The following is a 25,172-nucleotide window of genomic DNA, read 5'->3' on the forward strand; positions in this document are numbered from 1 at the left end:
CCGGGCCGCACAGCAGGAGGTGAGCAGCAGGCAAGCAAGCGAAGCTTCATCTGCCGCTCTCCGTCGCTCCCCGTCACTCCCCATCGCTCCCCGTCGCTCCCCATCGCTCCCCGTCGCTCCCCACCGCTCCCCGTCGCTCCCCACCGCTCCCCGTCGCTCCCCATCGCTCCCCTGTCGCTCCCCATCACTGCTTTACCGCCTGAACCACGCCCTTCCCCCCACTCCTCCCACGCCCGGTCCATGGAAAAACTGTCTTCCACGAAACCAGTCCCTGATGCCAAAAAGCTTGGGGACCGCTGCTCTAGAGTACCGCCCTGCTGACACTGTGAATTTGGACTTCTGGCCTCCGAAATTGTGAGAAAATAAATTTCTGTTATGTTAAGCTGCTCAGTTTATGGTAATCTGTTGCAGAAATGAATACAGTGAGGAAAAGTCCCACAGGGACATTTGAACCGAATCTTGAAAGCAGAGAAGTCTGAAAAGGTAAGAAGTTACAGTGAGTAGTGAAATATTAGTCCAGACAGTATGTGCAAAGGCAAGGAGTAATGAAGGGACACAGCACATTTCAGGAAAAGTGAAAAATTCAGGGCAGCTGGACATTGGTTCTACAATGTAAAACTAGGTTATATGCCCCACAGTGCACACCTTGTAGAGCAAAAAAGCAAAGGAAACAAAGAAGGAAGTTTTGACCATGTTTCCTTGAGTGAAGCAATTTGTACATTTAGTGATTTCTCTCCAGGCTAGATCTAGACAGATTGTAAAATAAGTTAAACGTGTATCCATCTTTTCTTCAAGCATATATATTTATTACTATTGTGCTAAAGATTGAAGCCTTGATTTAAAACGCAAATTGGGTAAGAAGACCAACAGTCAATGAACATTTATTCATAATTAGTTTATTACCATATTGCTTAACTAATACCTAACCAGGTTAACTAATTAAACCTAGGGCCTAAAAAGGCTTGATAAAGATTGGAAGTTAAAAAAAAAACAAAAAAAAACCCAGCAAACAAAACCCTGAGGAAATGCTACTTAAATATCCTAGCCCACAATCTGCTTATTTTATTTAAAATCCCAAATCATTACCATTCCCCTAGAACTAACTCTGAAATTTCTTATTTCTCAGTGGCACTCTCATTTTGCTCAGGGTCCACACCTGAAAGCTTGAAGTTTCTTCTCTCCATCATCAAGCAAAGTGCCTGATGACTCATCCTGGTACATATCTCTCCAATTCACCCATTTTATTCTGTTTCCATCCATTATCCTAGTGGAGCATTTTATTCTGAAACTTCCACACTCCAATGTGTCTCCGTTCCAATTCTTCAAACTTGTGTAAAAATAAATGTTCTGATTTACACATACCATGTCTAATAATAATAATAATTCCTTACCAAATAATCATGGTCTGTATTATTCATTTGGAATTTAAGTAACCATACAGAGCATATGAGTATGTGAAAGTGTTATGTTATCTCCAGCTTAGGTGATCCCCCCCACTTTCTATTTTAATAATTAACATGGGCATGGACATATATACACTACCAAATGTAAAATAGATAGCTAGTGGGAAGCAGCCGCATAGCATAGAGAGATCAGCTGGGTGCTCTGTGACCACCTAGAGGGGTGGAATAGGGAGGGTGGGAGGGAGACGCAAGAGGGAGGTGATATGGGGATATATGTATGGCTGATTCACTTTGTTATAAAGCAGAAACTAACACACCATTGTAAAGCAATTATACTCCAATAAAGATGTTAAAAAAATAGTAATAATTCACATGTGCATGTGGTACAAATTTCCAGATATACTTAAACATGTACATTGAAAAGTAAATCTCATTCACATTCCTGCTCCTAATTTTTCTGTTTTTCTGCTCAAACACAACTAAACTGGTAACAGTAATAGCAAGTGTTTTTGTATCTGTAACTACATATCTGTTCTCCCAGAGCAATTAGGTTTTGCTAAAACATTCCTAAAACATCTTATTTAGAAAGGAAAGAGGAGGATAGGGACTCGGTTCCCTTAGACTATAGGATGCCATATATGGTACTGTAATAGGGAAGAACCTTTTGTATTCTAATATTGATATAAGTTAATCACTAAAGGGATGTTCCCTGTAAGTTTAAATTATACATAATGGCCCATCTCTGGGAACCCTGCTTCCCAGGTAATGAGCGTTAAGCTAAAATACCTTTGTTTAGCTCCCAGGAAACATCCCGACCAGGCTCACCTGTGAATGACTCCTGGGAGGAAGAAATGAACACATCCCCTCCGGAGACTGATGGGAACCAGGAAGTGTTTGACTTTACTCCCTCCCCTTTTAGTATAAAAGAAGCCTGAATTCTAACGCAGGCAAGATGGTTCTTCGGGGGGCACAAGCTCACCATCTTCTCAGTTTGCTGGCTTTCCTTATAAAGTCGTTATTCCTTGCCCCCAAAACTCCTCTCTCGATTATTGGCCTGTTGTGCAGCGAGCAGTATGAGCTTAGACTCGGTAACAATGGCACGAAAACAACTTTAAAATATGCTTATTTGGAATAAATAGAAAAGTTGAAGTACCCGGAAAATGATTTAAATGGTTTTTATGAACACTCATTATTTAAACTGAAATGCTTTTAAAAGCAAAAATAATTTGAGTCTAATTTAGCCACAGGTGTTAACTCATTTATATATCCATTTATTCATTCAATACACCCCAGATTTTATTTTGTGACATTTCAGTCTATATTTCTTTTAAGACCCAACTCAAATTGTCCCAGCTTCCAGGAGGGAACCACTTCACCCTTCTAATCTCCCACAGCAAGGGACATTTTGGCATTAGGAGGGAAAACCTTACAGGATTGTCAGGGGGTAAAGTGAAAATCTAGTATAGTCTAAATAACCTTTTTAAAACTCTTAAATCACCCATAAAAGAAAGAATCTTAGCTCGTTATCAAACTCAGCTCAAGGAGACGTTTCACACTGAGAAAACCATCATAATAGAAATATGGAAACTTGGAACAACAGGTCCATTTCTCTTACTGTATGTTCTCATTGGGTCATATGCTCTCCATGAATGGAACTATTTAATTATATGTATTTCCCTCCTCATGGCCCTCCCTCCACTGAAAAACTTATAGTGGAATTAAATGTGTGTATAATGCAATTTCTCTGGGCACACTATCTTGTACATTGTTTTATAGACCTATCTCTTTAGCTATAATGTAAACATTCCCAAAGAAACTCTCTGAATGCCCACTGTTAAAATGTTACACATGGTAGTTGCTCGGCAAATACTTTCTGGCGGCATTATTTGGTAGGATAGTATTAACATATTAGGTTCCTTCAGTGGGGACAAAATCAAAGATAAGAAATGGGACCTGAAGGAATACAGAAGACTAGTTTAGTCTGATGTATAATGTCTGCTGTACTAAGGAGAAACAGAGATAACAGATTTCCCAGTGATACAGGTAAGGGTTAAATTAAACCTCTTACCTCAAAAATAAGCCATCCCATGGAACACTCAGTGCTAAATAAGGATACCAAGCCTGAACCAAAGCTCAGTTTGGATATTTTTGTTTCTCAGATACACCCTATGCAATCTTCAATCAGTCACAGATTTCCTTCTGCAGGAATATAGCCTGAACACAGAGAATCACTCCAGGTAGCACACAAGAGAATCCATGAACCATTCTTCCCAACCCTCACCTGTTTCTCTGTTCACTACAATCAACAGAATCATCTTTGCTTGCTTCTCCAGAATTTACTCTTTGAGTTCAAAATTTAACGCCACATTCCAAGTTACTCACCTTCTTCCTCATACTCATAACTAAGTAAAAGGCATCTCATTCCTCCTACTTAGGGTTTATTTTTAAAGCCACCATATTGGGTTTGTTTGTTTGCTTGTCTTCACTTAACTCAAAGATGGCCTTAAGTGGGCAGATTACATACTGGCTTTGTCTTGCCTTGTTTCAAAGATACCAAGACCAGGAGGTAGCTAGTCTTAGAAATTTTCGAATTATTTCCCCTCCCTAGACATGGCAAGCTGGTATTAAAGTTAGTCTAACAAATAACTGAGCTTGCAACTTACTATATAGTATTGTTGGAGGGTCTCTGGAAAGGCCCCTGAAAAGAACCCAGTGGGTTTAAACATAACATAGTTTACATTATTTTGCTACATTAAGCTTTATCAAATATATTTAAAAGGTACAGTGGGGGGGGGGGAAAGGAGGTCAATGTCTACTTGAGAAGCAGTTTTGCTTGAATAGAGAGGCAAACTGTACATTGTAGGGTTCTGTTAAAAAGTGATACATTGGGGGCTTCCCTGGTGGCGCAGCGGTTGAAAGTCCGCCTGCCGATGCAGGGGACACGGGTTCGTGCACCCGGTCCGGGAGGATCCCACATGCCGTGGAGCGGCTGGGCCTGTGAGCCATGGCCGCTGGGCCTGCGCGTACGGAGCCTGTGCTCTGCAACGGGAGAGGCCACGGCGGTGAGAGGCCCGCGTACCGCAAAAAAAAACAAAAAAAAGTGATACATTGGGAAAGACCAACCCATCCTGAAGGAGCACGGTAGGGGCGGGAATTGAAAGGAGCTCAGTGGTTAGTTTAACAAGAAGAGAAAAAAGGAATTACCTGGTCACCCAGGTAACTATGTACAGATAGGAAACTGGACATTTTAGGATCTTAGTTGGAAGAAGAAAAAAAAAAATCAGAGTGGGTAGTTATTACTAGCTACTACTATTACTACTACTACTACTATTACTAGCTATTGCTAGTTCTCCCTTGTTCTGACAAAGGAAAAGTTGAAAAAAAAAACACCAATATATAGGGCTTCCCTGGTGGTGCAGTGGTTGAGAATCTGCCTGCTAATGCAGGGGACACGGGCCCGAGCCCTGGTCTGGGAGGATCCCACATGCCGCGGAGCAACTAGGCCCATGAGCCACAACTACTGAGCCGGCGCGTCTGGAGCCTGTGCTCCGCAACAAGAGAGGCCACAATAGTGAGAGGCCCGCGCACCGCGATGAAGAGGGGCCCCCGCTTGCCACAACTAGAGAAAGCCCTCGCACAAAAACGAAGACCCAACACAGCAAAGATAAATTAATTAATTAATAAACTCCTAGCCCCAACATCTTAAAAAAAATATATATATATAAAAGAAGAAGAGGGGGGAGTTTGTGGAGGTATAGAAACAAACATACCAAATTACTTGGAAATGTTTTAAGATTTGAGCCTAAGATTGTATTTGTGATCCAGAACAATGCTTCTCAAACTTTAATGTGCCTATGGATCTCCTGGTGCTCTTATTAAAATGAGGATTCCAATTCAGTAGATATGAGTTAGGGCTTGAGATTTTGCATTTCTAATAAGCTTTCGGGTGACGCACATGTTGCTGGCCTGTACATCACACTTTGAGAAACGAGCATAAAAAGTCTAACAATGTTCACTGATTGTAGAGGAACTTTCTGATGAGAGCTTCTGGAAGGCAGGAAAAGCACAAATAATGTGATTGTGTCTACAAAACATCTAGGAATATAGCAAGCATTCAGTACATGTTTATTCAATCGGTGGTCTCTTCCATTTTGGAGTTTATCTTCATCCCAAAAAACATCTCAACTATTTTAAACTAAAATTATTTAATTTCCTAATAAAATATGTGAAAGCAAGGAGAAAAAGGCCTATTTGCCACAGCTTCTGCTACTCCTCTCCCAAGTCAAAACAGAAATTCATATACATTTATGTATAGTAACTATCTTCAAAGTAATTATGTTTCTTAGATTTTTGCCAAATTTAATTAAGCTTTCTCAGAATTTAAAGGCTTAATATTAGAAAAGCTTATTGTAAAGTGCTTCACATTAATTTTAGGTGACTAGGACTGAGCTTGGCTTACAGTATGTGCTCAATGAAGATTTATTGACATATATGACTTAAATTTTATTTTTGTATTAATCTTAAGTAATAAAAGCAATAATCCTATCGGGTAGGCAGAATATCTTCTTCATTTAAAAAAACTGAGGTAGAGAGAGGTTTAGAATTCTTACAAGGTCCCTGAGCCAGTAGGAGACACAGCTAAGACCTGGTGCTTTGTTCTTTGGACCCTAATGCTTTTCCTTCTTCATATCACAGTGTTGCTTCAATACAGTGAAAATTAACCAGAGAAGCAAATGAGATATCATAGTGTGAACTCCAAAAGAAAAGTGTCTAAACATTCTAGAGAAAATAGTTCATTTAAAGAAAAAACACATTCTACTAATTTATTACAATAACAAATAAATTGCCACTTTTTAAAGTAAAGGATATCTTTAATTTGACAATGCTGCCTCTAAAAATAAATAAGAAGGTAATATTGATGATAAATAATAAATTCAGGGAAGGTATGATGTATATTATTTAATATCAATCTATAATGTTCTCTACTACCCCCTTTGCAATTGGGAAGATAGTATTATGACAAGTATCCACATTTTCAATAGTGCTTGACTAGCTATTACTTCTAGGTCAGGGATGTTAGTGGGTGAGCCTAATGTGAACCCTATCCCGGTGGAAGTGATAGGAGACCAGGATGGCTATTCGAGAAACAAAGTTGCAGGGGGGAGGAGCATGATAATAAGCAATGAAGCTGCAGTAGTCATGAGGGCATATGGAATAGTCTGACATACATAGAATCCTGGGTATGATTAATTAATCAAGAGATCCCCAGAAATAAAATCATAACACATCCCCCAAGGTCTTTATTAACGTTATAACAAAACTTGTCCAGTGTTAACTTACAAAGGCCTATGTGAGCCACCAGCTACAGAACAGAGCTTCTAGCCTAACTCCCAGATCACAGACCAGAGCCTTTTGCATGAAGAAACCACATACTGTTGAGGAAAGACTCAGTTTTACCTTCACCAGACTGTACTGTGAACTCTCCTTTAAGACTTACCAAAAAGGACTTTTAACTCAATGGCTGTACCTTGCCAAAAGAGGAATGCCCAAACTTTGGGGTGATATTGCTGTAGATCTACGTTAAAACCAATTCCTTTGGATCTTGGATCACCGTGTTCCAATTCAGTAACTATGCTACAGAAAACCACTAACTAGCCTAAATAAAAATTACTGCTATGATTATAACAAACACAATCAGAGGGTGACTTCAAGTCAGCGACAATCAACCCTAGGTGTGGTCTGCTAAGTGAAGCAAATTCACAGAGCTCCCAGTATTTTTATGGCAAAACATTTCTCCATCCTCACACACAGGAATCATGAAAAGCAACTGTCGGATTACCTGAAGGAGAGCAGTATTTCTCTGACCTTCCCACAGGAGCACCACATAGATCCATTACGTGAATGGTGCCATGCTGATAGGATCCCAGAGCAGGAAGCAGGAGTAGAGATAAATCCCTGGGAAACAAGGAGGCTCCTACTTCCATGAACTCCCTGTGGTCCAATCATCTAAGGCAGTGCTTGTCTTACTGTGTACAAATCACCTGAGCATATTATTAAAATACAGATTCTGATGCAGTAGGCCTGGGTTCTGATGGGTTCTGATATCTGCATTTCTAACGAGTTCCTAAGGAAACATTGCTAGTTCCTAAGTCACACTCTGAGAAGCAAAGCTGACACGGGATAGTTCCTCCAGAATGAATTAGTCTTGCCAAGGAGTCACAGTGACAGATGAGGACTCGGATTTTGGATATTCTGCTCTTAGCCTTTTAACTGTGTCCTTTAAGAGGCTATCAAATTTGAGGCAGGTATAAAACCAAAGAGAGGTCTCTAGCTGGCACAGGTTCCAGTAAAATGGTTCTGCCCTTTAGGCCTGGATGACGTATGAAGTTTATGGCAAGCCCTGATGGACGAATCTAGAAGAGGCACTTGGAGTTTAGAATTAATGAAGGCCAAGCACCCTTCAACAAGTATGATCTTTTGGTTTGATACTTGGCTCCAATGTTGGATGGGACATCAGAGGACCAGCCATTCATCCAAGGCTGCCATCAAAAACTAGGTGCTATCAGATCAACTTAGCTGTAAAGTCAGGGTTACTCAGCAGCTTTCCATAATTAAGTAGAAGTGGTTTATGCAAGCAGGCCTGAAAGAGCCCCAAAGGCATGAGTAAGTTGCAAGAGCTTGTTCACATCATCAGGAGCACGACTCCAGCAATAGGCTGCCACAAGCCAAAATCATACTTTAAGATTATACCACATCTCAGAAATAATACTGAGAACAATGGACAAGGCAAATAATTTCTGTGTACAAAACTCTGAGGAGAAAAAAAAAAAAAAAAAAACTCTGAGGAGTCACTTGAGATCCTCCACTTTACCTGGAAGGAACAATGGATTGGAATCAGGATTTATATAAGTTACCTAATATTTGATTAGAAATATTACAAAGAGGGACTTCCTGGGTGGAGCAGTGGTTAAGAATCCACCTGACAATGCAGGGGACACGGGTTCGAGCTCTGGTCCGGGAAGACCTCACATGCCATGGTGCAGCTAAACCCGTGCGCCACAATTACTGAGCCCACGCGCCGCAACTACTGAAGCCCGTGTGCCTAGAGCCCGTGCTCCACAACAAGAGAAGCCACTGCAATGGGAAGCCCACGCACCGCAATGAAGAGTAGCCCCCGCTCGCCACAACTAGAGAAAGCCTGCACGCAGCAAAGAAAACTCAACACAGGCAAAAGTGAATTATTTTTTAAAAAAAGAAAGAAATATTACAAAGAGATTTAAGGACCCAAGTAGTGCACATGAATGTTCACTAGAAGACGTTCTCTGCAGAAAAACTTGTTAGTAACCATGTGGCTGGATAATGCATTGAGGATATTTTTCACATGGCAAAGAGAGCTGGACATTTGTTCAGTGAGCTTATGAAGAAAGGAGCCGTTGGGGCTTCCCTGGTGGTGCAGCGGTTGAGAGTCCGCCTGCCGATGCAGGGGATGCGGGTTCGTGCCCCGGTCCGGGAAGATCCCACATGCCACGGAGCAGCTGGGCCCGTGAGCCATGGCCGCTGAGCCTGCGCGTCCGGAGCCTGTGCTCTGCAACGGGAGAGGCCACAACAGTGAGAGGCCCGCGTACCGCAAAAAAAAAAAAAAAAAAAAGAAAAGAAAAGGAAGGAGCCCTGGTGGTTAGGCACAAACATGGACTATCTTTCACCAAGGTATGACCTGCAGTTTCAGGCATCCAGTGGGGGTCTTGGAACATATCCCCCATGGATAAGGGGAGACTACTGTATTCACTAAGTGCATGGATATATATATATATGCATATATATGAAATACGTAACTTACTCCCATGACTTTTCTTTTTCTCTTACTATTATTCATTTTTACAGATATTCAAGACAAGACTACAACATAACTAGTAAAGAAATAAAAATCACCAAGTGATCCTTGTCTCAGAGAACAGTAGTCCCACGATGCTGACTCTCAATGCAGTAACTGTAGAGACTGTGGGTTGTCTCCAAGGGGGAATGGCTGGTGTAAACACACATGCCTTGAAGAGTCAAGGGTTAAAGGACACTGAAGACAAAATGTGTGACTGTCTAATCCCCCTAGTGGTCACGTGTTGCACAGTGTGGTCTTGGCCACTGGCTACAGCTAATCAATCCAATGGAACAGATACTTGATTCGAACTAAGCCAACATAATTCTCTCTCCCAGAATTTGAAATTTCAACAGAAAAACAAAGAGACTGGAAGTGGGTGGTGCTGTCATGTTTAGGATGGGGTTCTAAAGAAAATGTCTGCAAGCTTTGACTGATGAGGTCCTTGACACTGCCTTGTTCTTTTCGTTCTTAAGGCTCAGTTCGACATTTTCTCCTAAACTGAGAACACCTCAAAAACTTTTCCAACCAATCCCTCTTTATAAGTATGACAGAGCCAGATATAGTTGCTTACAACCAACAGAATCTATAGATTTGAAAACTATTATGATAATATTAGTCTATAATTATCTAAAAATACTGAGCAGGAATTGCAAAAATAAAAATTAGTAACACTGAAGGCTATTGGATATATACAAAGCTTTTCCCCAAGTTGTTCCTCAATTCTGAAATATTCTATTTTCCATCCTAGCCTGTCTTCTCAAGAAAGAACCTAACAGAATTTCTACTCAATGTGTCTTGATAGAAATCTAACTGCAATATTTACTGAGGCTCTAGTGAATTATTTAGAAAGTTTTACAAAACAGTCTTTTAGGAGTAAGTAATGGATAGTCAGGCTGGATTTGGCAGTGGATTATAGAAAGTGGTTTTCCTATGCATCAAGTAATGGCAGCTCAACTATCTCTAGCCACACATCACTCTTTATAGAGAGACATGTCCGTGTGGTGAAGACTTAACACTGAGTGAAACCTGCAGCAGGGAGAATTTAGAAAATTAATTGATTAGTGTTCTCTATCTCCGTGCTGTAGACGTAACCTTCTATTTTAGGAGAGATATCCTGTCCATAGTATAGCTATTTCTGGTTTCATAAATGAAGGTGTATTTATAGTTGAACACAAAATATGTTTCACTTCAGAAGCCTGAAATCACCAAACATACGAAGTCTGCCAAAATGAAGTAAATAAAACCCCTTTCTTTGTCAAAAATTTTCTAATTCTTTCTGTTTAGAATATCTTTAGCTCTGATACATACACAGCCAACACATACAAAGAGATTCCAGTTCCACAGATGAATGTACTAGGGCTACAGTCTCCATATAAACAGTAGTTAAAGCTATATAAAATCTATACTCATTTCTAATTCTGCAAATTTATACAGTCCACAGTATTTCAGCAGGTTTTTACCTTTAAAATGTACCTTCCACTGAGAGTATAAGAGCCACACACACACACAAAAATAGAAATTCTTTCCTACCTCCTCACCTTATACAATCTAAGTCTATTCTACATCATTCTAATAAAATAGAATGTATAGTTATAAACTTATCATTAATTAGTATTGGTTGAATTTAGAAAGGTATGCTGAACTCAGAAAATGAAGCCAAACTCTATTTAATTACAGCACACAATTACATCTCTACTCACCTATATTATTTCATTCTCCACAACCATATATCTCTTCTCCCATTTTAAATCTTATTCCTTTAATGAAAGTTTAAGGGCTCCCAAAAGATTTCTTAAAAGGTTTAAATTTCAGATGTAAATGACTAGTAGTGCTACAATCTCAAGAATTTCTTTCTAAAAAGTGAAACTTATTAATTCAAGTGAAGAATAAATGACTTGACCAAAGTCACCTTGTTAGTGAGCAAACTCAATGACCCACACCAAGTACTCCTGATTCATCATACATGCATCAATTACATTAGGGGAAGAAAAGGGAAATAGTTTAATTAAAATATATTTCTATGAGCATTCAAAATCCAAGTGTTTATAATAAGAAGCTTTTAAAATAAAGGTTTCAAAATACAATGTGTAAACAATTAAAAAAATAATATATTTGGTAGATAAAATTTTGGATGCTAAAACTACAATAAAAATACTTAATAACTAGCGCTATGTAATATCCTACCCTATATCCTAAATAATGATTATTACATTTATTTCTCCTTACATTTCTTAGCATTAGAAAAAAATTTAATGAGAAGGAAAAAAATTACTGAGAGAAAAGAGAAGAAAAGTGAAATAAAATTGGTAGGAAATTGTTCATTTTAATAACATTTTTAACTGATTCTTTGGAGATACAAAATAAATTTATGAACACACAGTCAAAAGGTGAGCCCTTCAAAAGGATCCCTTTCTTCTCATTTTAGTGGATGGATTCCGTTCTTTTATGAAAAGCGCGATGCTAAGTTTCAGGTACAAAGTTTAACTTTTTTTTCGGGTTTTAGTGACTTTTTAAAGTATAGATAAATTTGACTGTGAAGCAAAATTTTTTTTAAAAAATGCTCACAAAACAGGCAATTTTCACATTAAAAGTTCCCTTAACATTGAATAAGTCATCTAAATATGAATGTTTTCTTTTTTCTTCAAATCCTCTCAGGAAATTTTTCTCTATGAAAGAAACATGAAAAATGTGGAAAGTCTTTTTGTGCATCAAAAGACAATCTACTTTCCCACTTTCTTTGTAAAGCAAATGTCTTAAAGAATGTTTTTCTATCATGACCTCTATTTTGGTACCACAATCACCGCTGTTTAACTTCTAACTGTAACCACCAGTCCCCGTGAAATGGCTTCGCCCTGTTACTACAGTCCTAAATGCTAAATGCAAAAGAATGTGCAGCATCACATTTGGCCTCTGTCATTTTCTGGTTTCCTACCACATTCCTCTGAGAATCTGTTCTCGCTTCCTTGACGCTGCCCTCCCCATAGACACTCACCAAGCCCCTCATATGCCTCACTTTTACCACCAGGAATCCATCCACAGCCCTTTTCTTTTCCCAACGTATATATTCTTCCTGGACAATTTCCCCCCAGAAGCTAACTCTATCTTTTGGTTATTCCCTGATCTGTCTCTCCACCAAAACCTCTCTCTGAATACTGAACTCCTCTTCTACAGTTCATTAGAAAGAGGAGTTCATTACCTTCTCCAAGTAGTTCCCCAGAAGCACTTCATGCACACCCCATTCAAAACAGAATGAATCCTCTCCCCACCGACTGCTGCCCCATCTTCTTAAATCCCCTTCTCTATGAACTCCTCAAGCCAGAAACCCCAGGAGCCGCTTGAACTCTTCCTTTTCTCTCAGCAATGACCCCAAAACACGTCTCCAAGCCCTGACAATTTTACCTCCTAAGTCACTCTCAGATAAAGTACCTACACTGTCCTATTTTTCGTAATGAAATGTATCAATTACTACAAAGCAATACTTTTCGCACTGCAGAAAAAGTCAAAATAAAGATAATAAAGAGGAAAATTAAAACCATAATCTTCATCCAAAGATAAATATTCTTAATACTTCAATATATATCCTTCTACATAATTTTCTTGCTTCTATAGCCCATTTTCCTGTCAACCATAACCCCCCTTCTAATCCATCCTTCACAGGAGGAAGGAGCGATGGTATAAAATTCAAATATGATTCTGTAATTTCCCTGTTTAAAATCCCTGTGTGGGGCTTCCCTGGTGGGGCAGTGGTTGAGCGTCTGCCTGCCGATGCAGGGGATACAGGTTCGTGCCCCGGTCCAGGAAGATCCCACATGCCACGGACCGGCTGGGCCCGTGAGCCATGGCCGCTGAGCCTGCGCGTCCGGAGCCTGTGCTCCGCAACGGGAGAGGCCACAGCAGGGAGAAGCCCACGTACCGCAAAAAAAAAAAAAAAAATCCCTGTGTGTGTGTGTCCAACATTGTCTTCAGGATTAAAGTTCAGAATCCACAGCATGGCATAAATCACTGCTGGCTTTGCCTCTTCCTTCATTGCCAGCCATTTTCTCCACTACTTTCTTTGCTTCAACCATTTCCATTTTCTCGCATCCTCTGTATATGACTCTACATATACTGTGACCTCCGCTCGGTGAGACTTATCCTGTCCTCCTCCATCTGGCTGACTATTATTTGTCCTATTAGTTCATCGAATCCTGCAACTGCTTGCCTCAGTTATTGAGAGCAGAGTGGTCCTTCTCTATTCTCATCATTCTCTCATAATTCCCTGAGCAGATCTTTTATAGACCTTATTGTCTGAATATTGTAATTGCTTCATCGGCTCCCACTGTTGAAGGAAAACACAATGCAAAGGCATCTTCTTTATTAGCCTTCAGCAGTATGGTTTAAAGCTATGTAGTTTGGAATTAAAGAAATGGGGATTTTATCCCCAAATCTTTTATTTACCTCAGTGTAACCCTGGGTAAAGCAGTCCATCTGAGCCTCAATTTCTCCATCTGTGAAATGAAGTGATCCCCTATTTAAGAGATTACCAGCACAAGATAAGTCAGCGGTAATCAACTGGGGCAATTTTGCTCCCAGGGAGACGTCTGGCAATGCCTGAAGATATTTTTGGCTATTATCACTGGAGGGGGAAAGATGCTACTGGTATCTAGAAAGTAAAGGTCAGGGATGCTTCAACACACCCTACAATGCATGGGACAGCCCCACAACAAAGGGGACACCCAAGTCCCATTGTCAGTATTCCCATGGTTGAGAAAGCCAAAAGGCAATGCAGGTGTGATTTCAGGCCAGCACACGCCCATGTTAGTGCTTGGTAAGTGGCAGGGATTGTTCACATCAAGAGATTCATGTATTTCCAACTTCTTACAGAATTTGAATTTGTGCTGCTTCATTTACTACGTTTTATATGTGGTAGATTAGCTCATTGTTCCACAAGTATTCACTCCCTGTATCCTCCAACTCCATGGGAGAAATATACTCCCTCATCCATTGACTTGCTTTGACCAATGGAATGTCAACAGAAGTGGCAATGGGCCAGCTCTGAGCCTCACCTTCAAGCGGCACTGCATGCTTCCACTTGCTCTCTAACTCCTGCCAATAACCAAAAGAACAGCTTTCTCCTGAGCGCTTTCCCTTCATCACAGCCCCAAAATAAACACTTAGGAAACAGATCTCAGCACATCCCCACAAGCCAAAGCCTGGAACACAACTGCCTGGACCCAACCCAGAGCTTGGTGTTAAGCTAAGATTAGCCAAACCCTAACTGATCCACAGACACACAAACATGAAATACACGCTGCAGCTCTCTGTCCCTGAGATTCTGTGGTTGCTTCTTACACAGTGATAACTGACTGATAAACAATACGCCTTTTTATCTTTATTTTTACATGCTTTTTCCCACATTAAAAAAAAAAAGAAAACTTAACAGCAAGACATCTTTCTTACCAGAATGAAATCTCTCACAGAGGAATACCCGATGACAGCATAACATTACCTACTGAATGCATTTTTCTTCACTTCACGTTCAAGGTTATATACTTATATATGAAAGGTTTTCTTTCCAAAGGAAAATGAGTCCCAAAAGGGACCAAAATTTGGCTATTTATTAAGAAATTATTCAGAAAAAGCACAGGAGAGGAAGAAGATAAGAAACAAAGCAACAGCTGGGATGCACTTTATGCCATCTCATGTAATTAGGAAAAGAAGATGTAAATTACGATGAACTTTTCTAGACAGGAAAATTAAAGTAACTCTACTCCGAATATCTTAAGTTATAGTAATGTTCTTTATGTTTAATATTCTTTTGCTCTATGTGCCATTTCTTTGGTTCTTGATTTCCTGTTATTTATATGATATAAATTAAGGACATTAACTAGAGGATCAGTATATTATCCTTCTCATTGCCTTAAATGCTATAAACTTTAGTAGCAATGTTGCCCATAGTAATTATTCAATAAGTGTTTTATTAGTGAAAAATACCTTGTCAATCACATTTTATACTGTCTTTACTTCCTACTAGTACTGTTATCAAATTTTTTTCTTATTTAATACAAAAGTTTATCAACTATATCTGAAAACTGGCCCCACTAATCTAACAATGCTTGTCAATCATTCTTTTCCCTTGTCCTTTTTTTTCAGACTACAAATGAATTGTTAGAAATGGCCATCCTAATTATCTATGGACAAATTTTGCCTGTAAGTCAGAAACTGGCACAGTTTCTTTCTTATGTTATTTTCATTGTTTACATGAGCATAATCATATGTATCAGACTCTCAAAGGTAGCTGTGGACAGAGAGAGAGAAATTGACAGATTTCAGCACAACTCTTAAGGAAAAACTAGTCATATAATCACATGCAAAAATCTTTATCTCCTATCCTTATATAAGAGTGAAAAAATTGCACGTTACTATTCTAGTTTTCCTTCAGATGGATATTGATAAACCAAGTTAATATTCTGTAAAGACAAGAAAACATCGTGAACATTTTTGGCACTGTATTCTTCCAATATCTTCTAACTGTACACATTGACCAAGGACTCTTGCCAAGAAGAAAACAGATTTATAAAGTACAAGATATGCAAAATATCTCCATCACAAATGACTTATTATATAAATTCTGCTGTTGAGAAATCTAGTTTACTTTACTGAAAAATCACGAGGGCATCAGCACTGATGCCCAGTACCACAGAAGCAAAGCTTTCAACAGTCCCTGCCCTCCCCACAGCCCACCCTGGGCATCTCAACTTCCAGCTTCCCCAAATACAATTCAATTTTAATATAAGCAACACGATTTTTAGAAGGAGGGAAAAAACTGCAATATTCTTTCATGCAGAGTGAAGATCCAGTTAATGAGCAATAATTAATCAGAACAGCTTGCTTCAAACTACATTCTTATTGAGAATTATACGGAGTCTATAAAACTGATAGTCTAGAGAGCTCTAGGAAAAAAAAAAAAAGATTTCTCCATGGTATCCTTGCTCAACTAACACTGCTAAGAAATGGAGCATCTTAACCTGAGAGGAGAGAAATAGCTGTCATAAACAGGTTCCTTACTATTCCTGGAGTATAAATAAAATTTTGAACTGCCTGTTTAAGCTCCTTTTCTTTGCTGCTAATATTCTGTTCTGAAGCTTTGTTGATGGATGCCAACTCTAAATATCACCTGTGAAGGAGATAAAACTCAAGTTTACAGTGAGGTGTATGACTGTGTCACGGCTAAGAAGATTTGGTACAACAATTTTACAACAGCCAAAATATATACATTCTTGCTTAATGTCAAATATATGGAAATAAAAATATACCAACCAAATCTCAATTACACTGAAAAAGAACAGTGAACCTTGTACTGTACCCTTACAAGGAAGCATTCTATAACCAACCTTGCTTACATTTCTCCTTCTAATAAAGACAATCCCTCCACTGTCTGACCCTACTTCTATTGCTGTGTTGACCCCTCTCCATTGTGATTACTTATTGTTTTCCTTAATAGAATATTAGAGTCAGGGAGGAAGGACCTACGTTTGCATGCTCCCTGTACTTTTAGCACCTCGCAGAATCTCAGGTCTGAAAGAAATATTCAACATATGCTCACTCAGTTGAATTCAACAGTGAAATCAAACTCTTCATTCTCCCATCTCTTCACTTTGGTGAGCTCAATCACCAAACCACCTAACGTCAACCTGCAGAAAACATTTTCCACTTTGCTAAAAAGCAGCAAAACTCAGATTCTTCTCCTTAGTAAGCGATGATATTTATCAAAGCAGTTCAAAATATTTTAAAGGATATTACTATTCTAGGAAAAGCCATTTAAAATTGGAATTATTTTAAATATTAGCATACATATATTAAAGGGGATGGAAGAATAAAATTCAGAATTGTAAAGAACAACTCCAAGCAAATTCTACACTTACTAGACAAAAATATTTGAGATAATGGTGGGAAGGGAGATAGAGAAAACTTAAGAAGTATGAATAATATGCAAAGTGGGCAACTCTCCCACCAGATAATTTTTAGAAGGATGATTCTAACTCTTTATCATTTGACATGTATATACTCCTACGGTAATAATTTATATAGGCATATCTTATAATACATTTTTGCCTAGTGCTTAGTGGATCAATTGTGGTTTACGACGAAAACTCAAATGACAAATAATGTGTTCAATAAATGGCTGTGGTGATAGTTGTGGTAGGAGCAGACACAACTGTATTAATAAGTAGTATTATTAATCTTACAAACACTCAGTAAATTCATTATTCCAACTGTCATCAATACTTCCATCAATAGTTTCAAATATCAGTTTGAGTCAATAAGACAAAAATATTTATGTATATATAAATAGCCTCACTATAAAAATAACATACATATTGACAATAACTAGGAATAAAATAAAAATTGAGTTCCCCCAACTAAGATATTTCTCTCTACCTAATTTACCAGGCCACTAGAAATGTTCTTAGTGCCATCAGCCTAGAAAGATATGTTACGTATGCAAAATATTATTGATACCTAACTGAGCACTTACTATATATCAATCACACTTTTAAAGCCCTGTACATGTTAGTCCCTTATCAAGTCCTCATAACAACTCTTTTAGGTTAATATAGTTTTTATCTCCATTTTACAGATGAGGAAACTGAGGCACATAGACATTAGGTAAATTATCTAAGGTCACAAAATAAGAGTTAGAGTTAAGCCCAGAGGATGCAACCCCAGAGACCATACCTTAAGGTCTAGAGTGCAAAATAAAAGAAAAATCACCATCCAATCCATCTAAATATGACCCTGACTGACACCAAAAAACAAACAAACAAAAATCACATTAATTGAACATCAACCACAGATTAGGTACTATGCTGAAGAAATGTGTCTCAGTCTATTTAGACAGCTATCACAGAATACCATAAACTGGGTGGCTGATAAACGGCAGAAATTTACTTCTTACAGCTCTGGAGGCTGGGAAGTCCAAGATCAAGGAGCTAGCAAATTTGACCTTTGGTGAGGACTCACTTCCTGGTTCATAGGAGGACGTCTTCATGCTGCATCCTCATATGGCAGAAGGGGTGAGGGAGCTCCCTGGGACTTCTTTTATAAGGGCACTAATCCCATTCATCAGGGCTCCATCCTCATGACCTTATCATCTCCCAAAGGCCCCACCTCCTAATATTATCTCATTGGGGATTAGGTTTGAACATATGAATTTGGGGGAGACACAAACATTCATTCTATAGAAACATGGTTACCAATATAAGACATAAATTCTGTTCTTAAGAAAGTAACAATACTCGATGAATAGAGAATTCTGGGGACAGGACCTGCTAGTGAAGAAAAGATGCTGTGAAATGACTAAGAACTAATTTTGAATAGATGTAACAGAGATTATAGTGGACATTTAAAGCTATGAATATTCGATAACATTTTAAGTGGCAAGAAACTGCAAAGCACTGAAGAATTTTAAATTGCAGAATGACACATGAATATTATATTAAAATCTTAATCTGTTAAGTCACTGGGGATCAGCAGAGGAAAATGCTAAAGTAGTTAGTCCAGCCAAGAGGCTGTTGCAATAAAAAAAAAAGAAAGTGTCAAGAGGAACAGGAAGAAAAAAGTAAATTTGAGAAGAAAAGCTCTATTTTAACTTACATGGAGAAGAAGAAATTTGAGTCATTGATGTCATTGAAGTTCTCAGTCTGAGACTCAGGGTAAAAATGATGATACCATGCACAGAAATGGGAAGGATGGGATGAAAAGTTGTTTTTGAGAAAAGGATGAGAAATTTACATTCAAACATAATATTTAATGTGCTAGCAGGATATCCAGGTAGAAATATATATAGCAGGCAGCTGAGAGACAAGACTAGGTTAAGAATGAAACATTCAAAGAAACAAAAATAGAAAGAGGAAAGATAAAAAGAGTGAGGGAAAAATGATCTTAGAATCAGGATGAGGGTCCACAACAAGGTGCCAGATACAAGGTGATGACAGGACAGTTCTAAGGATGGAGCTGCAAATGAAATGAATTAGTAGTATTTCTTTTTCCCTAAGAGCACTCTTCATCAAACTGTTGGGCAGCATGAGAAAATGAAGTGCCATGCTATTACCACTTGACATCATCTCTCTTAACTTCCAGACGTGCCCTGAAAAAGTATACCCCAGTAAGACTGCAACACAAATAAACCAGAGTGAACTAAATTAATGTTCCTAAGCTTTCCACCAAAGGTCCATTAATCTGTTTCACAGTAAGGATTAAATGTATTAAATGCATGAAAAGACTATATTTAAAGCTGAAATTATAATAAACACTCAGAGAGACAGTACCTTCAAACGAAAAAACAGCAGGTAGTTCATGATCACCAGGATAAGAGGCAACTCAAAGTAAAATTACACGTAACGCAGGAATGTTTAATGTGAAACCAGGTCCTGCCTCAAAGGGGTGATTGCTACAGAATTTCCTCTGCAAAACACTCAAATGAAGGATCAGTAAAGAAGAAATGTCCAAGCATACAGTCTCACAAAACACTCCACAACTAGCACCTTTAATCAAAAGATAATCTATTAAATATCACAACACTCCTTCAGTTCTTGTTTTGTTTTGTTTTTTTAGTGTAAGGTCATAGTTATCAGCACCTCATGGGAGCGATCAAAACTGGATTTGCAGACTTCTACAGTATGTTGACGATCACTTACAATAAAAATCAGAATGAGAAAGGGAAACTGTCTGAGAGGACCATTGAGCCAGGTAATAGATTCAGTCTAATATATCCACACAGCAGGAACCAAATTAAAATGTAGATAGAATTCTAATATAGTCCAACTGTAAAGACTTGCTCCAGCAAACAGCTAATCCTGAAGATACAAAATTGGTTACATTAATTATTTTAGACATTTCTACATGTATAAACATGTAAGTTAAAATAGCATCAAGATCACAGTGTGTGAGATAAAAAGGGCAAAACACACATAAGTTAGAACCACTCTCTTACCTGATGCAAGATCAGGTCATAAAATAATACTTACGTGATTCAAAAGAATGCAGATGATTTCAGTGGATCACAAATTATGTACTTAAATTCAATATGCCTTCTAATGGCATCTAAAATTTTCCTGAGAACAAAGCAGGTTGTAATCTGTTACTTTCCATCTTCCGTCTCCTGTCCAATTCTTTTTCCCCATTTCCTTTCCCAGCTGAGCTGTGATACCACTGTCAGTTTCAGCTGCTCTGGGAAGGAAAGGAAGATTCCTGTAGTAAAGAAGCACATTTCTGTAATTTCCAAGGGGCTGTTTGACAGAGATGGAGGGATCTTGTAGACAGGCCTTGCAGACAGCTGTCTGAAGGAAATCACTGTTCTGCTTCAGTTAAAAAAAAAAGAGGAAATAAAAAAGAGGAAGAAAAAAAGGAATGAAAGAAAAAAAGAAAGCATGTTCATGGATAAGGCACTAAGAAAACAGTTACAATGACATAATCAACCTACTACACTGTTAACCATCCTGGTCATGGCAACGTAATAATAAAACAACTAAAAAGATTAACATAAGGGTAGATTCAAACCTAGGGTATTTATTTATTTTTCTGGAAAGATGAATCTGAATTTTTATATAAATAAGGTTTATAAAACCCTGAATGTAGTAAATTAGAAGAGGGTAACAGTGTTATTTAAACTTCTGAATAGAAAAGAAAAAGATGATAACCTTTGAAATTTGAGTGAAATTTTTCAACTATAGAATTTGCTATTTGAAGCAAATTTGTAAAACTGATCATAATTTTAACCATAAAAAAAGCTTAACTATTGAATAGCAGAGGTTTTATTGGCTAAATTTTCTAATAAAAATGTAATAAAGCTAGAAATAAGTAATAAGAATCTGATCATATCTTCAAAATTTTGAAACATATTTGTGTTGGTTTCCTAGGGCTGCAATAATAAAGCACCACGAACTGGATGACTTAAACAACGGAAATTGATTGTCTCACAGTCTGAAGACTTAGAAGTCTGAGATCAAGTTGTTCTCAGGGCTGGATCCTTCTAGGGACTGTGAGGGACAGTCTGTTTCATGCATCTCCTCTAGCTTCTGGGAGGCTCAGGCATTCCTTAGCTTGTAGATGGTGTGCTCCCATGTACATGTCTGTCTCTGTCAAAATTTGCCTTTTATATAGGACAACAGTCATATAGCATTAGGGTCCACACTATTGACCTCATTTTAACTTAATAACCTCTATAAAGATGGTATTTCCAAATAAAGTCACATTCTGAAGTTAGGATTCCAACATTTCTTTAGGGAGGGAACACAATTCAACCTACATCAACATTCTTTAGGGTAGATTAAAGTTTCATACAATATGCGTTCTGTGCTCCCTGTGGGAGCATCAGTGAGCACAATTCCATGATATCAGGCCTGGCCTCAGGACTTGCTTTGACAGATGAGATGTGAGTGGAAGCAACATGTACCCCTTCTGAGCAGAGACAGGGAGCCAAGACCATCTTTCCCTTGGCCACTATGGCAACATCATCCCAGATAGGGCTGCTCCTTTAGCCCGAGCAGGAAAAGTCATCACCTACACAACCTACACATAAAGGACATGGAACCTCCTTGTGGATGTAAGCTACTAATATTTTGGGAGTAATTAAAACTACAGTAAACCTAGTCAAATCTATCCCAAAACCCTCTAGATTACCTCAAAGAAGAAAACCAAAGTAAAAAAAAAAAAAAAAAAAAGCAAAATTTCAGACTGTCTAAAACAAAATGAAAAGAACACTTCATAGTAAAATCTATGCGCTACAGCAAAGCTGTAACCAAAGGAAAATGCATCCCCTAAAATACATTCATTACCAAAGAAGAAAACTGTAAAAGTTCAAAGAAAGTAATAATCATCTTAAGAAATCAGAAACATATGAAAGAAAAAAATTTTTAAAGTAGCAAGAGAGAGTTTTAAAAGATTAAAACAGACCTTATTAAAAACAAAAGGGTTAAAAAAAAAAAAAAAAAACAAAAGGGTAAAGGATAACTAAATCTTAAAGAATGTTCTAGAAAAATAGTATCAACATAAACAAAACCCTTATTAGGACAGACGTCATGAGACAAAGAAAAGAAGCTAGAGAAAAGAGAAAGTGGGAGAGAAATGACAGCATAAAGAGGATGGAAATTTAAGAAAGGTAAGACAGACAGAAGCAAAATTAGGAATGAGAAAGGACACAAACACAGACTCTTGGGAAATTAAATACTCTTCAAGCTTACTTCCCAACATTCCCAGCTCCCACACTTGGCTGTGGCCTTAGGGGAGTACTCGTGGGCCCTTTAACTCTCCAGACCTTCTTCTTCACTAGGGAGAGGAATCACCTGACCTTTGTTCTTCCCTTGATATCACCATTTTCAGAATTTCTTTCCCAATCTTCTTCCCCAGCAATGCACATCAGATGTCGTCTGTCTAAGATCTTATCTTATATCCTGAAAGGTATCTTTAAATCCTTAAAACACACTGAAAGGTAATCGTCTATTTCCAGCCATAGATTTTAAGCTTGTTGAAAGCAGTCATCATTTTCAGTCCTGTCTCTAGATGAAAGACAGGCGGCCCTCGTTTTGCACAGTTCTCTGGTAACTAAGATCAATGGAGCCATGTCAGTTAAGGACCTGGTTCAGATGGGCATGAGTTTCAGTTACACAAAATTGTGCAAATCGAGGACTGCCTGAATACAGTTAAGTGCCCAGTATTTGACATATACTAAGTAAAATATTGACGAAGGAATGGATGGATTCTCTAGAGCAGCTTACACACAGACTTGGAGTTGAACAGAATTTTCAAAAAAAAAAAATTTACTAAAAATTAAGATAGAAATAAGGAAAATGAGGACAACATAAATCAGTCCCTGAGAGTATTCTCTTGCAAGACTCAACATTGATCCTGGGTTCCTTCTCTTCCTAATCCCACTCCAGTCATTCAGTTACCCAGTCTTGTTAAATTTTTCTTCTAAATATACTTAGAATTTCTTTCTCCCCTCCCTTATTCTATATCAACATTAACAAAACTCACTCCTTTTTTTCTCTCATTCAGACTATTAAATAAACTAACTGGTCATACTACAACCAAAAGAAATCAGCCAAAATCTTAAATCAATATTTAATAAATATATACTAAAAAACAGTTTTAAAAACTTTTAACATATTTCAATTCTTGAAAGCATTTCAAACAAAGAGACATTGAAATTTGTCCTTACTGAAAAAAGCAAGAGAAGAACTGAGTAAACAGTGAGATCTCAAACAATGTTTATGATTTAACTTTTATTTAGTTTAACTCAAATTCTGGGAAGAAGCTTTTGATGAAGCTACCATATTTATCTGAATAAATTTATACTGCCTACTAGAATGCACTGAAATTGAGAGGGTCTATGATTAACAGCACTTAGATTTGATGGAATATTCAATAGATTCACAGAGGTGACTTATTTAATAAATTTTGCCTTAGGGAAAAAATTATAGAAAAGTTCTTTAAATGAAGGCAGAAAAGACAGAACCTGTGAAAATCTTTGGGTTGAAACATTTAGACATTTTAATACAAAAATATTACAATAATATTTCACCTATGGATACCCAACTGCTCAGCACAGTGTGTTGAATAGGAATTCCTTCCTCCATTGAACGGCTCTTGCACCTATCAAAAATCAATTGGGCATAATTTTGTGGGTCTATTCCGGGGCTCCTTAATCGGTTCTATGCGTCTATCCCTCTGCCAATGCCACACTTTCAATTAATGTAGCTATATAGTAAGTCTCATTGTCTGGTTGAGTGATTCCTCCCACTTCACTCTTCTTTGTCCAAGTTGTTTAAGCTATCTCAGGTCCTGTGCCTTTCCATATAAATTTTAGAAAAAGCCTGCATAGGTCACACAAAGTCTGCTAGGATTTTGATAAAAACTTATGTTAAACCGGGCTTCCCTGGTGGCGCAGTGGTTGAGAGTCCGCCTGCCGATGCAGGGGACACGGGTTCGTGCCCCGGTCCAGGAAGATCCCACATGCCACGCAGCAGCTGGGCCCGTGAGCCATGGCCGCTGAGCCTGCGCATCCGGAGCCTGTGCTCCGCAATGGGAGAGGCCACAACAGTGAGAGGCCCGCGTACCGCAAAAAAAAAAAAAATTATGTTAAACCTATAGAGTAATTTAGGTAAAAAGGTCATCTTTACTATGTTGAGTCTCCCAATTCATGAATATGGTATGTCTCTCCATTTATTCAGGTTCTTTGATTTTTTTTTCCATTAGCATTTTCAGCGTACAGATCCTGTACAAATTTGGGAAGGTTTACACCTAAGAATTTCACTTTCTTTCACTTTCCTTCTTCCTAGCTATTCTTCACATCCCGCATATCTCTTAAAATGTATGAGGTTGGATGATACAATAGTTATACAATCATATTCCCTTAAGCAATCACTCTAATGTGCTTCATGTGAACTCTTTGATTTGTATGTGTTCCAGTAAAATATATACAATTGTTTGGTACATGTATTTTTAAGATACATATATGGTATTGTGCTACATACCTCATTCTCATTCTGCCCTTCTTCACTCTACCTTATGTTTTTAAAGTCTATTCCAGTCACTAGGTATGTATCCAGTTGATTATTCCTCATGATGCATACTATTCCATAACACATTTCTGTGTATTTTTCTTACCTTTCCCTCAATTACAGACACCCAGACTGCCTCAACTCCCAGCTATTACAACAAACACCACAATTAATATGCATTTATATGTCCCCAAATGTTCTCTAAAATTTTTTCTATATATATATATATATATATATATAAGCAGTAGAGAATCAGAAAGAAGAAAAAGAGGGAGAGAGAACACATATTTTTGCTAAGTGTTGTCAAACTGCTTTCCAGAATAGCTGCACCAGTGTAGGCCGATGATTATTAAA

The 25,172-nt window shown here is 38.1% G+C and overlaps 1 protein-coding gene across 1 annotated transcript in view; it reads right to left on the minus strand.

Moving 5' to 3' along the window:
- The window catches only part of LOC112392102 (glypican-5), a gene marked incomplete at its 3' end in the record, with an annotated part of 291,946 nt that overhangs the window by 214,682 nt on the left and 52,092 nt on the right, over positions 1–25,172 (minus strand). The gene's annotated exons all lie outside the window — the stretch shown is intronic.

Source organism: Neophocaena asiaeorientalis, unplaced genomic scaffold (assembly GCF_003031525.2).
Source record: "Neophocaena asiaeorientalis asiaeorientalis breed wild unplaced genomic scaffold, Neophocaena_asiaeorientalis_V1.1 scaffold378, whole genome shotgun sequence".
Classification (NCBI taxonomy): Eukaryota; Metazoa; Chordata; class Mammalia; order Artiodactyla; family Phocoenidae; genus Neophocaena; species Neophocaena asiaeorientalis.